Below are 14,994 nucleotides of genomic sequence, written 5' to 3' on the forward strand. Positions count from 1 at the left end.
TCTCATTTTATTCGAACTTGGGACCGACTATGCATAGTAAAATAACATAGACAAAATTAAAAAGAAAATAACAAACAATAAAAATAAAAATAATATTTTTTTGAATTTTTTTAATTCCTTAGACAAAATTGGAATAATTCACATGGTCAAGCAAGAAGCATATACACAATAATTGCTAAGCAATTGGTTATTAGGTAGTCCTTTCACCTATACTCCAAGCCTAATTTGTTTCCCACCCCAGAAGACAAAAACAGATACAAAAGAGAAAGTTTAGTCCAGGAGGCTTCTCTATTAGAATACAGGACAACCATCCACCACAATTCCTGGTGCAGTAGGGCAAGTAGCCAATGGGCAATGATCCAATTCAGTTCCCCACCATCTCAGACTATGGCCTGCATTTTGCAGAGCAAAGAAAATCAAAACAGCCATAAGAGCCGTGCCTGCATCAAGTGCCACCGATAGAACATAATTGTATTTCTGCCACCAACGTTTGTGGAAGCGAAACACAAAGAAGTTGAAGAACATTCCGGTCAATAGCCAGGTTGCAATGTTGGTTGGAGTTGCAGGTGGCATTTTCAGATGCATCGAGGAGGAATTTTTATGTAGTGCCCGAGTTTGATATCTGACAAGAAATAATGATTGATAAACAATGAAGTTGAACTACATAAATAATGATTGATAAGAAAAAAAAAGCTTAAACTAGGAGATTTTGAGATGAAAAAGACCTGTGCTATATACATGCATCGAGGAGGAATTTTCATGTAGTGCCCAAGTTTGATATCTGACAAGAAAGATAGCGCATGGGCGGTGGTGATTCTCCCATAAATCTTAAAGAGCAAATTTGCAATTGGTGTTCCAGGAAGGACATACCCAATCATGAACTGTGCTATAATGTCATATCCAAGTTGCTGCAAGGTAACCAACCACACTGATGTTAAAATCATAAACTCCTCCATGCATCAAAATAGTATGTTAAAATCGAGATTCGATAGAAAAGAAAAGTACTATACTAGAGATGGAAGAAATACCTGGTTGGTAGTTGCTTGGATGACACCAATTGGGAGGTTTACAACAGAAGCTAAGGCGAAAGCCAAGAGCATACCCCACCATGGAAGTTGCACATCCATTTTCCATACAAAAGACATTATTATGGATAGTGCCATGCTCCCAAATAATACAATGAGGAACCACCATTCTGGTACTGTATTATAAGCCTTCATGAGTCTACCATGCACATCCAATTTTACATTACTCATCGCTGTTCTGCTTTGTCTCAATATTTTTCTGCGAGCGAACATGAAACTATGTCAGTGAGGGTCACGATAAGTCGATAAGAAATAAATCTATTATACAGGCTTTGAGAACAGCCTACCTGCCCTTAAACAATGCTACATGAGTGAGGGTTGACGTAAACCTAGCGAAACCTGCTCCAATAGATAATGCGTAGAGAGGACTGAGGTATAACTTGCTATATTTGTTGTATGTATCTATGTTAAGATCATATTCTTCATTTAAAATCTTAGTAGTGTCATACTTTTGTCCATCGTGAGTGAACAACTGATTAGAGAATATAGGAAACTTTCTAGCATCGAAAGTGTTAAACTTCCAGTAACATATAGGTAGAATTATATAGACAAACATGATAAATCCAACTCCCATATTAACAATGGAAGTCCATGGTGCAACAAGAGGGCTGCCACGATAAGCTGAAATCCCAGCCCAATCAAATGTGAAGGCGCCGACTCCAAGTCCTCGGTAACCTGATCCAACTTGATGTGCTGTTACGTTATTCGGCCACACCTAGCAAACCCATGAGAAGAATGTTAATACTGTGAAAAGATATCCAGGGAATGCATAATACAGGAAGCTTAGAGCCATTGCAATGAGGAAAAACTGCATCCTTGTAAGTCCTTTTGATTTTTCATTTTTTTCATGGAGAGCCCTGTAGCATAAGGTTTATGATGTAATCAAAACTAGTACTAGAGTATAAAATAGTAGTAACAAACTAGCAAGTTTTCATCTTAAGGTATCCGTGTCAACATGTCAGGGTGACTTAATATAGAAGTAAGGGTAAAAGAATGAACCTAAAGAGAGAGACTTGTGCGAGGTTTGCTGGCCACCACATTTCAATTGGGTTCACCAGATACCTCCTCAGAATCCCAGCCCATCCAAACCCTATTAACTGCAAACTCAATTTACAACTATATAAAGCAAATTTATCACAGAATATTTTAACCATGGAAAGATATATATTCAACTCATCTTCTACACTTTTTTCATGATAAGATAATCGTAATAATAACCTGTGCGCTTATGACGATGAGGAGAGTGAGAAGAAAACTGAGAGATTATTTATAATAAGCTTTCATAATAGTAATGGCACCAATGGAGTAAACATCACCACCACCGCCGGAGGAGGAAACACCACAGTTAGCGAAGATAGCGATGATAACATGCTCCTTCATGTTAAACGGTCCAGGATTTAGAGTAAAACGCCATCCAACAAAACTGTACTCCTTCGTCGGAAGAGTTGCGGCCATGAACTTTCCGATTGGGAGAACAGCGATTTGCATGAGAATGGCTGAGATAGTGAGAGGCTGAGTTCGCTGTTAGGGTTCGCTGGAGGGGTTTAATCGCAGGAGGGAAAACAAAAAGAACTGAGAACGAAAATAGAAGTCTGAAATTTAATTTTAATTAGACCTTAGACAGCGCTTTTGTGGAAAGCGCTTTCTAAGATATGCCTTAGACAACGCTTTCCAAAAGCGCTTTCTAAACCCCCACCTTAGACAGCGCTTTTGGTTTTAATTTTTTTTTTAATTGAAAGACTTTAAACAGCGCTTTCTCAAAAGCGCTGACTAAGGTCTATATTTAAAAGCGCTTTCTAAAAGCGCTGTCTAAGGGGGGGTCTTAGACAGCGCTTTCTAAAAGCGCTGTCTAAGACCCCCCCTTAGACAGCGCTTTCATTATTTTTTTAGAACATTTTTCGTGTTTTATTTTTATTTTAACCTTAGACAGCGCTTTCTTTTAAAAGCGCTGTCTAAGATGCGCTGTTAAAAAACCTTTTTGGCGTAGTGTTGTGTCCTTTTCATTCAGGCGCAATCACATTAAGCCCGTTATCCGTACATGCTTCATAGCAGAGTGACCTGTTAGTGATTATGATCCAAACATGGGGTTCCTGGCATATAAGTTTGTGTAAACCCTTTTATTTGACCCAACTGCAGTTGTGGGGGATCGGATCGTAATCCGCCCTACCGAGTTCAGCGCCAGATACCTCTGAACCAACTAACAGCGGGTGGGTTTTTCTTTTTCTTTTATAACAGATTTTTACAACCTTTTTGGTTTAAATGACTTTTTGAGGGTCACCTATACCTGAGTTGCCTTTTTTCTTTCTTTTATTTATTTCACTGGATCATTCACTTATGTTCATCGGTCCCCTACGTAGAGGATGCGTAGGCCGGAGCTGACTGCTGGAATAAACTACTGGGGACTTATACTGAAATGATGATTAAGGCCATGGTATATGGGGTTTAGGGAGTGATTCCTATATTCATGAAGTCTATGGTGCTAAAACAACACTGATGTTTCAATAAGTTCTCCCAAGTCACCGCATCCTTACTCAAACCCGTCTTTAAAACCCAAAAACTTTCAGAATAACACCGTTTTCTTTTGCAATTTTTTTTGGTAGGGCTAAAGGAATGGGGAGATTAGACTGTACTCAAGATACACTATACTAGTGACTCATCAGACTCATGCATTATCTAAAACACTCAAACTAAAAGAAAAATGAAATAAAGTAAACAACTAAAAAGCAATAAAAATAAACAATCTAACTGAAAATAGCAAAGAAAAAATAGAAAGCGATAAAATCTCCTCCCACACTTAAATTGAACATTGTCCCCAATGTTTCGAAATAAGATAAAGGGAGAGTCACCTGACATCCTACTGCTGACCACTGGTGCCTTCGCCATCCTGAGGTGGACGACGGGATCGGATACGACGACGGTCTCTCTGATCCATCCTAGCCTGTAAGGCATCCTGAGCAGTCCTCACCTCTCGAAGGTTGCCTAAAATGGAACCCTGAGTGGCTTCTATAAGCGCAGAATATTGACGGTGGTAGTTCCACTGACGGGCTTGCTCGTTTGTGATCGTAAGCAGGGACTGTACAACAGTCTCATAGGATCTATCTGTCCTTCGCTGCGATTCTTGCATGAAGCTCATGTTGTCCGCTAGTTGTTGTTGGATGGTAGAGAGTAGGTCATCACGCCTTTGCTCTCTAGCCATGTGGTCACGCCATATCTCCTCTGTAATATAGAAGCCAGAAGCAGAACCTGCAAAAGAAGAAGATGGTGCGGTGTGTGGTGGTGAAGGGTGATGGGGGGACACATGAGGTACAGGAGATCGCTCCCTCCGATCATATTCTTCATCAGTGTCGTGTCCCTCCTCATCAGGAACATTAGGAGGAAGTGGACCCAAAACAAGTGGAGCATCTAAAACATAGGTCCAATTCCTTTCATTACGTACATCAGTACGTCTAGTGCATGGTAAGAAAACAAATTGGATAGTTATACCATGAACCATAAGCACATAACCTCCTTCTCTCCTCAATCGGCACAATTTCATATCTCTCAGAAATTTTAGGTTGATTGTGCGAGGAGCTAAGGGATCTAGGGTAGCTATCTCATTGTTCAGGTTAAGCGCCCGAGCAATAGACGTAATGAGTCCTCCGAAAACAATAGGTCCCGCTTTATTAAGAGTTAAAGCCATATGAGCGAGCATAAACGGGACCGAATTAATTCTTCTATTTGTGAGGCTTCCTTGCAAAAATAGAAGCTCTCGAGCATTGACCTTGTTCGGATTTTCCCGGCCAAAAGTAGTACATGCTAACAGATATCTAAAAACTCTGATGGTCGGGTTATGGATGGTCGAGGCAAGAATTCCTTCAAAGGAATTTATTGAAGTGTTAGACAATATCTGCCAGAAGGAAAACACCTCGACCGACCAACCTGAATCCAAAGGGGCCTCACAAATAGCACCTTCCCCATGAGGAATTCCTAACAGGCCTGCTAGTGCGTCGGTATTGAATTCATACTCAACAACAAACATTCTAAATCGGACAGTACCAACTGTGCTAGCAGTGTTAGGATTGACAATATAAATTAAAGAACTTAAAAACTCGATTGTCAATCGCTCAAAGGTAGGTTCTTTGTTTGAAAAGATAGTATGCAAGCCTAAATTATCTAATAAATAAAAAATGCTATGGTAGATACCTAAAGTGTAAAGACAATTATCATCCACATACCTTGTCGGAAGAATTTCCCGATTTTGCAACCATTCAATAATCTTCCTCTGCCTATCTCCCGGTTTCCCTCCTCGAAGAATAAATCCACCGAACTCCATTATTTAGCTCTTGCAATGCGATGAAGAAGATGAAGATGGGTTTGTATAAAGGTGGGATTTTTATGAAATTTGACGGATGAAAATGAAAATGGAAGTTGGGAAAATGACTTGTATGGTGTGAAGATGAGAAATGTGGGAGCTTTTGTGGGGTTTAAGGGCGTTTTTGTAAGGTGAAAAAATGGGTTTTGAAGGTTTGAAGGTATGAAAATGGTGAAAAATGCGAGTCTGCCCCGAGCTTATAGAGACGTTGTGGCGGGCGCCACAACATCCATGACGGGCGCCACAAGGCTAAATTCGGCTGGGCTGGATTTTGGTCATTTGGCATGGGCTTCTCGTTCTCTTTTCGGTTGGGGGGTCCGGATAGCATTTGCATTGTATTTTCCTAGTGACATAAGGCTTGCATAATTTTATAAAAATAAAATTTAAGCATTAGACTAATAAATAAATAAATGATTAATATAACTAGACTATGATAAAAATATAAATATAATAAACACACATAAAATATAGATATGGAAATATTAATGTTAATGTGCTGACATAGTTAAGAAAATATCCCAAATGCAATGATATAAAATAAGTTAGGTAAATGCGAAAAATATAAGCATAAATGAGACAAAATAAAACGAGATGGTAAAATCAAATAGTAGGGGGTTCGTCTGCCTGACTAGATCCACGAAGCATGGCTATCTCTTGGAGAAGCTCGGCGATCTCCTGGTATAAACAGTCAGCCTTGGTAGCATGTGTGAGATCGGATACTCCCATCTGTAAGGTAAGGTCAGCCACCTCCTACCTAAGCCCGACAATCTCTCTACGACACTCTGCAATCTGGGTGCGGATGTCTGGGGTCTGCAATGATAAATTGTTAGAGAATACAGTGATCCTGGGTGAAGGCGGTGTAAGGGTATACTCAGCAACATGTGGGGATCTAGGCTCCTCGATAGTCTCTCCCTGGCCCTCCAAGGCATAACTCCAGTTAGTTGGGTCATGAACGTTGGTCATCATAGGATCAGGCAGTGTAAAATAATGTATCGCCTCGCTATCGACCAACAATATGAACTGTCTTGGGTTAAAGGAGGATGTCCTCATCAACCCTCTAGTCAAGCAAAAGTCGATATCCATAGTAGTGTACCCACAGAAGGTCCTGAGATGTAGCAGCTTGTAGGATAGACCTAAGGCGACGGCAATCTGTGTGATGATCCCTCCTACATGAATGACTCCTTCGGACGATCTGGAAACACCGCTGAGGCCACACAACAGAAAGTTCCCACATGCCACAAGGTGAGACTAGGATGCACAAAATAGTAGGAATATCTCCTCCTCACTTAGTAACGTCTCAGCATCTGGTCTTCCTAGGAAGGAGTGTGCCAGTATCATTTGAAAGTACCTAAAAGCAGGGTTGTGTATAGCCTGGGATAACTGAGTAGAAGGATCCTGACTCCCTCCACCGGAGATATCACTCCAGAATTTTTCCACTTCCTTACCCAGAAAGTATCCCATCGACGTCTCAGGGATAGCGTCGGGGGTGGTCTGGGAGCCTAATAGGTCACCAAACTCCTTCTGGCTGAAAGAGTACTCAATCCCAAAGATCCTGAAAGCAGCATACCCATCCGGTCCAGAGTAAGGGTCATAATCAAATGAACTGAGGAACTCCAATGTCAAGTTCCTGTAGGTGTTGCTCAGGTCGTCAGCGAACTCGTCCCAATGGAGTTGGTGGCTCAAAAATCGGATGCTCGGCTCGATGCCCAGGGCTTCCATGCAGTGCTGATCTGGATAGCACGTAGGGGCCATAGGGCGCTAGTAGAGAGATATGTAACGCTCTCTTTGGGCATCATCCCTTAAAGCTACGTGCATATCGTCGAAGTCTTGCATCCTGTAAAAGTTAGGAAAAAGGATCCTGAAAACACAAACATTGCAAATATTTAGTCCAGGTGAAAATATGATTAAAAATAAAATAAAATAAAACAAATAAATGCAAAAAAGTAAAACAAGGTAAGAAAACCATGGGTTGCCTCCCAAGCAGCGCTTGTTTAACATCATTAGCTTGACGATCGGAATTTATACACCTGTAGTAGGAATCGGTGGATCTATCAGAGTGTGGCTTGAGTAGTCTGTTGGAATGTCTCCTCCTTCGTAGAGCTTCAGTCTTTGTCCATTTACAATGAATGGACTACAGGTTTCGTTCTTGATTTCTATGGCTCCGGATCTCAGAATCTTGGATACTTTGAAAGGGCCGGTCCATCTTGAGCGCAACTTCCCAGGGAAAAGTCGTAACCTAGAGTTGAACAACAGAACAGGGTCGCCTATATTGAAATCTTTCTTAACTATTCTTTTGTCGTGCCAAGCTTTTGTTCTTTCTTTGTATATTTTGGCATTCTCGTAGGCAGATTGCCTGAGTTCTTCTAGTTTGTGAATGTCAAGGATACGCTTTTCACCAGTGGTCAGGTAATCTAAATTCAAAGTTTTAATTGCCCAATAGGCCTTATGCTCTAATTCGAAAGGTAAGTGACAGGATTTTCCATAGACTAGTTGGTAGGGAGTTGTTCCTATAGGGTTTTAAAAGCGGTTCGGTAGGCCCATAATGCTTCTTGAAGCTTCTGAGACCAGTCTCTTCTAGAGATAGAAACGGTTTTTTCTAGGATTTGTTTTATCTCCCTATTGGATACTTCTACTTGGCCACTAGTCTGTGGGTGGTATGGTGTTGCTACTCTATGCCTAACTCCATATTTTCTTAAAAGTTTATCAAATATTCTTGATATGAAGTGCGATCCTCCATCGCTTATGACTAAACGGGGTGTTCCAAATCTAGGGAATATGTAGTTTTTAAATAACTTGATCACCACTCTAGTGTCGTTTGTGGGGGCAGCTATAACTTCAATCCACTTAGACACGTAGTCCACAGCTACTAAGATGTACTTGTTTCCTAAGGATGGTGGGAAAGGTCCCATGAAATCTATACCCCATACGTCAAAGAGTTCTACTTCCTGAATGTTTCTTAGAGGCATTTCGTCACGCCTTGAAATGTTTCCAGTGCATTGGCATCTATCACATTTGACAATGCAAGCATGGACATCGCGCCACATGGTAGGCCAGAATAGACCAGCTTGAAGAATCTTGGCGTATGTCTTAGAGGTGCTCTCATGTCCACCATAGGGTGCAGAGTTGCAATGCTTAATTATACTTTTTATCTCCTCTTCTGGAACGCAACGACGAAAAATGCCATCTTTACCCCTTTTGAAAAGGAGCGGTTCGTCCCAATAAAAGTTTGTCACATCATTGAAGAACTTCTTCTTGCGGTGGTAGTCAAGATCAGGGGGTACGATGTCAGCAGCGAGGTAATTAATAAAGTCTGCATACCATGGCACGTTACTTACTGCTAAGGATTTTTGGAAGTGCTCATGAGGGCCTAGGCTATCATCTTCAATGGTTTCAAGTCTAGCTATCAGTCTATCATAGGCAAAATCATCATTTATGGATACTAAGTCTGGTTTTAGGTGTTCTAACCTAGAAAGGTGATCAACTACTACATTTTCAGTGCCTTTTTTTATCTCTTATATCTAAATCAAACTCTTGTAGTAACATAATCCATCGGAGTAACCTGGGCTTGGTGTAACAACCCAATTTTAGTATTTATTTCTTATATTATTATACTATTTTATTTTATTTTATTTATTTGGGGTGTTAATTAATTAATTGGTTGTTAGGTAGTATAATAATTGATTATATTAATTAACTTGGTGTGTTAATCAATTATTTAGTTGATATGAGATATAATGAATAATTGAATTAATTGACTTGGTGTGTATATTGTGTTGGTTTAATTTATTTGAACTAAATAGAGATGTTATGATACTATGTCTTATTGGGCCTAATAATTAAATTAGAGGTATCATTTCTTAAGCCCAAATATAATACTAGGATAGTAAGAGGTGAGGAGAGTGAGAAGTAGCACTCACTTGGTCATTTCACGGCAACAGAGAAAGAAAAGAGGAAAAAGTAAGGATAAGAGGGGAAGAACAAGGGAGAAGCTAGGATTTCCAGAAAATTGAAGAGGTAAGGGGGAGAATCCTTATTAGTATGGGTTAGTATAATTGGGTCAATGGATAGAAATATGTTTAGGTTGAAATCCCTAATTTTTATGGTTTTTGAAATTGTTAGGTTTTGATGAGTAATCTTTGATTTGTGATGATTAATTGTGTTTGGAATTGATATATGGGTGAAATTGAGGAATAGATTGAGAATACTTGTTTTTCTTTTCTCACTATATACTATATAGCACCATTTCTCCATGGCACTTAGTTTATTAAATTTTATTACATTAATTGTAACGTTAAGAAAAATCCAAATTTTAAACTGTGTAACCGGTTACTATGAAAGTGTAAACCGGTTACATGCTAACAAAATCTACCCAGAAATTGAAATTTGTTTCGGGTTAACCGGTTACCCCAAAAGTGTTAACCGGTTACAACTATTGAAAAAAAGAAAAATTGAGAACTTTTAAAAAGCTGTAACCATTTTGAAATAAAATCTAAGTGTCCATATCATATTATGCATGCAACAATCAATTGAACACTTTATATATAAACATTAACTAAGATTAAATTCCAATACCTTTGTGATCAATTTCTCGAGCGACTTTGAGCTATGTATGATTGAAACTTTGTGTGAATTTGCTCTATTGAAGTCTTGATTCCATTCTTTGATGATTGACCTTGTACATGCATCGTTGTCTTCATCAAAATACTTGAGAAGCCATGTCTTTACAGTTACTAGTGTTAATTGGAAATTGTGTGCGTATTTGATAATTAGCCTATATATGTGAATAGTATATTTGTTATGAATGTGTATAACTACAATTGGTGGATAATTCATAGAGTTGAATTATGGTGATATGTGGAATGCTAAGATGGTAGAGATGATTTTAATTTCATATATTATTGGTATTTGTACATTCATTCATGGCATGGTCGGCTTTATGGTGGATGCGGTGAAACTGTGGGTTCACATGGTAATAGACGTTGATCCTTGAATGGAAATAGGCGTAGAAGACGTTGATCCTTAATTGGAAATAGGCGTAGTGGCTTTGATCTTGTCCGGATCGGAAGTGTGGCTTGGATTCTAGATATTGAATCGGGAAGTGGTGAAACGTTGGGTTCACATTGCGGTACCACATGCATAGAGTCAGATGTCTTGCATTGAGTCACATTAGAGATATGTGATAATTGAATATATGCATTGATGTGATTGTTATGTGTGTATGAGATATGGTAATTGAATTTGGTTATGTTTGGATACATAACTTGGTAAAATATGTGATTATGTGATAATTATAGTTATGTGTATATTTGGGAATATAGCATTGGATTTTAATATTATACTCCTTGAGTTTTGATGTATGCTTGAAACATGTGAAATAAATATTGGTTAGTATTATTTACATGGTTATACAAGGTGTGATGAATTCCTTTAATTGTTGATTTAATCATTGTGCTTTATTATACTTTCTTCATAATGATTCGAATTCTCACCCTTCTATTTTAATGTTGCCCTCGTTTGGCGACATGCAGGTTCTGACGCTTAGTAGCTCACTCGAGAGATGATCATGGTATGGGACATGAATCATTTTATGAAATACATGAGTATTCATTATTTTCCGCTGCGAACGCATATTCTTGATGATTCATGATATTTGAAATGTGTTATTTTAAATGACCAGGTGTATTGTATATTGATGATGAATGATGTTGGTTTTTGAAATCTTTTAGTTTTTGAAAACGTCGATGTGACGCCCTTTTGTTTATATGCGTGCTTATTCACTCTGATTATATGTTAAGTTATTTGGGGTATAAAAAGGGGTGTTACATTAGTGGTATCAGAGCATGGTTGACCAGTTGATCAATAGTCGTTAATGTTTTCTAATCCTGTTGCATTTGATTTGTGTATCTGACACGATCGATACTGTTTGTCTGGTTGTTTGGGCTGTTTAGGACGATGGTTTTGCAGGCAGGAATGATGATGCCATTGTTGAGGCGTTGCGGATGTTGGCTGGCTCCATTGGTCAGATCCCTCAAGCGAATGTTGGTAACCAGAATGGAGATGATGATGAGTTCCGTGCTTTGGGGAGGTTCCAAAGGAACAATCCTCCTGTCTTTGAGGGTGAGCATGAACCTGATAAAGCTCAAGCTTGGCTGAAGGCAATTGAGAAGATATTTAAAGTAATGAACTATACTGATGCTCAGAAAGTGCAGTTTGGTACTCATATGCTTGAGAAGGAAGTTGAAGATTGGTGGAACAACACTCTTCAGAGGTTTGAAGAAGATGGCATTGAGGTTACTTGGGCTCTTTTCCGTGATGTCTTCTTGGAGAACTATTTTCCAGAAGATTATCGTGGGAAGAAAGAGGTGGAGTTCCTTGAATTGAAGCAAGGAAATGGTACTGTTGCTGGATATGTTGCTAGATTTCAGGAGCTTATCAAGTATTATCCTCATTACAATACTGCTAATACTGAGAGATCTAAATGCTTGAAGTTTGTGAATGGCTTGAGACATGATATCAAGAAGGCCATTGATTACCAACAGATTACTCGTTTTGCGGAGTTGGTTAACAAGAGTCGGATTTATGATGAGGATAGTAGGGAGAGTGCTTCTTTCTACAAGAGTTTAAAGGGGAAAAATCAGGATCGTGGGAAACCGTATGATGACAAGAGGAAACAATCTGATTTTGGCAAGAAGCCAAGTGGGGGAGGATCTTCTACTCCACTTAAGTGTTTCAAATGTGGTGTTGAAGGTCATCGTGTTGTTGATTGTGGTAAGGATTTGTGACATGTTTCAAGTGTGGCAAGAGTGGTCATAAAGCAAACAAGTGTGGAGTTGGTTCGAGTGTGACTTGTTACAATTGTGGTGAGAAAGGTCACATTAGTACCAAATGTGATAAGCCGAAGAAGGAGCAAGCTAAGGGAAAAGTGTTTGCATTGTCTGGTGCGGAGGCCACTACCGATGATAGGCTAATCCAAGGTACGTGCTTTATTAATGGTACACATTTGATTACCATTATTGATACCGGTGCAACACATTCTTTCATTTCTTTGGATTGTTCTACGAGATTGAATCTTATATTATCTGATATGCGTAGAAGTATGGTTATTGATGCACCTGCTATGGGTTCTGGTTCTACTTCTTATGTGTGTCTGAATTGTCCGTTAAGTATCTTTGGTAGGGATTTTGGAATTGATTTAGTTTTTCTTCTTTTAGAGCAACTTGATGTGATTTTGGGTATGAATTGGTTAGAATTTAATCGGGTGTATATCAACTGTTTTGAGAAGACGATTATTTTTCCTGAGGTTGGTGCTAAGGAAGATTGGTTTGTGTCTGCTAAGCAAGTTGATGAATCGGTGCAAGATGGTGCCGAGTTGTTTATGTTGTTGGCAACTTTGGATATTCGTGAGAAGAGGACGATTGAAGAATTGCCAATAGTTTGTGAGTTTGCGGAGGTATTTTCAGAAGATATAAGTGATTTACCGCCAGAACGTGAGGTTGAGTTTTCGATTGATTTAGTTCCTGGAACTAGTCCTGTATCGATGGCTCCCTATAAAATGTCTGCTTCTGAGTTGAAAGAGTTGAAGAGTCAACTTGAAGACTTGCTTGAGAAGAGGTTTGTTCGTCCTAGTGTGTCTTAGTGGGGTGCACCTGTTCTGTTGGTCAAGAAGAAAGAAGGTTCTATGAGATTATGTGTTGATTATAGACAACTGAACAAGTGACGATTAAGAACAAGTATCCACTTCTGAGGATTGACGATCTGATGGATCAGCTGGTTGGAGCTTGTGTGTTTAGCAAGATTGATTTAAGGTTTGGGTATCATCAGATTCGTGTAAAGGCTGAGGATATTCAAAAGACTGCTTTTCGGACAAGGTATGGTCACTACGAGTACTCCGTGATGCCTTTTGGTGTGACTAATGCACCTGGTGTATTTATGGAGTATATGAATAGAATTTTTCATGATTATCTGGATAAGTTTGTTGTTGTGTTCATCGATGATACATTGATTTATTCTAAGAGTGAAGAGGATCATGTCGAGCATTTGAAGGTTGTGTTATCGGTGTTGCAAGAGAAGAAGTTGTTTGCTAAACTCTCTAAATGTAGGTTTTGGTTAAGTGAAGTAAGTTTTCTTGGGCATGTGATTTCGAGTGGTATCTCAATGATAGTTGTATCTCAATGAGAAGCTCCTAAGTTTGTTGCTGAGATTAGAAGTTTCCTTGGTTTGGCTGGTTATTATAGGAAGTTCATTGAAGGATTTTCTAAGTTGTCGTTACCGTTGACGCAGTTGACTAGGAAAGGTCAAGCTTTCATTTGGACTTCGCAGTGTGAAGCGAATTTTCAAGAGCTTAAGAGAAGATTGACTACGGCTCCTATTTTGATTTGACCGGAACCGTTAGAACCTTTCGTTGTGTATTGTGATGCTTCTTTTTTTGGGTTTGGGAGGTGTTTTGATGCAAAAAGGGCAAGTGGTAGCTTATGCTTCAAGGCAACTTAAAGTTCATGAGAGGAATTATCCGACGTGTGATTTAGATTTGGCCTCCGTTGTGTTTGTGTTGAAGCTTTGGAGACATTATTTGTTTGGATCGAGGTTTGATGTGTTTAGTGATCACAAGAGTTTGAAGTACTTGTTCGATCAGAAAGAATTGAATATGAGGCAAAGGAGATGGTTGGAATTCTTGAAAGATTATGATTTTGGTTTGAATTATCATCCTGGAAAGGCGAATGTTGTAGCCGATGCATTGAGTAGGAAGTCATTGCACATGTCTATGTTGATGATTCGAGAGTTTGAATTGTTGGAGCAATTTAGAGATTTGAGTTTGGTTTGTGAAGCGACGCCTTCGGGTGTTAAGCTTGGTATGTTGAAGCTTACGTGTGGCATTCTTGACGAGATTAGAGAAGGTCAGAAGTCAGATTTGAAATTAGTCGAGGTTACGACATTGATTAATCAAGGCAAAGGTGGTGACTTTCGGATTGATGAGAATGGTATCATGAGGCGTCGTGATGGAGTTTGTGTTCCGGATGTTGCAGATTTGAGAAAGAGGATTCTCGAGGAAGGGCATAGAAGTGGTCTGAGTATTCATCCTGGTGCTACTAAAATGTATCAAGACTTGAGAAAGATGTTTTGGTGGCAAGGTATGAAGAAGGATGTAGCGGAAGTTGTGTATGCATGTTTGACTTGTCAAAAGTCAAAGATTGAACATCAAAAACCATCTGGTTTGATGCGACCGTTATCTATTCCCGAGTGGAAGTGGGATAGTATCTCTATGGATTTTGTTTCGGGCTTGCCGAGGACATTGAGTAATTGTGAGGCGATTTGGGTCGTTGTGGACAGGTTGACGAAGTGTGCTCATTTTATTCCGATAAGGATGGATTATTCGATGGAGAGACTTGCTAAGTTGTACATCGAAAGGATTGTGTGTTACATGGTATTCCGTCGAGCATTGTTTTGGATAGAGATCCGAGGTTCACTTCGAGATTTTGGGAAGGTTTGCAAAGTGCTTTGGGTACGAAGTTGCATTTGAGTTCGGCATATCACCCGCAAACTGATGGTCAAACGGAGAGG

The 14,994-nt window shown here is 39.4% G+C and overlaps 1 pseudogene; it reads right to left on the minus strand.

Annotated features, from left to right (window-relative positions):
• Positions 1-291: 291 nt before the first annotated feature.
• The window catches only part of LOC127103939 (oligopeptide transporter 3-like), an 85,657-nt pseudogene continuing 70,954 nt past the window's right edge, over positions 292-14,994 (minus strand).

Source organism: Lathyrus oleraceus, chromosome 7 (assembly GCF_024323335.1).
Source record: "Lathyrus oleraceus cultivar Zhongwan6 chromosome 7, CAAS_Psat_ZW6_1.0, whole genome shotgun sequence".
Lineage (NCBI taxonomy): Eukaryota > Viridiplantae > Streptophyta > Magnoliopsida > Fabales > Fabaceae > Lathyrus > Lathyrus oleraceus.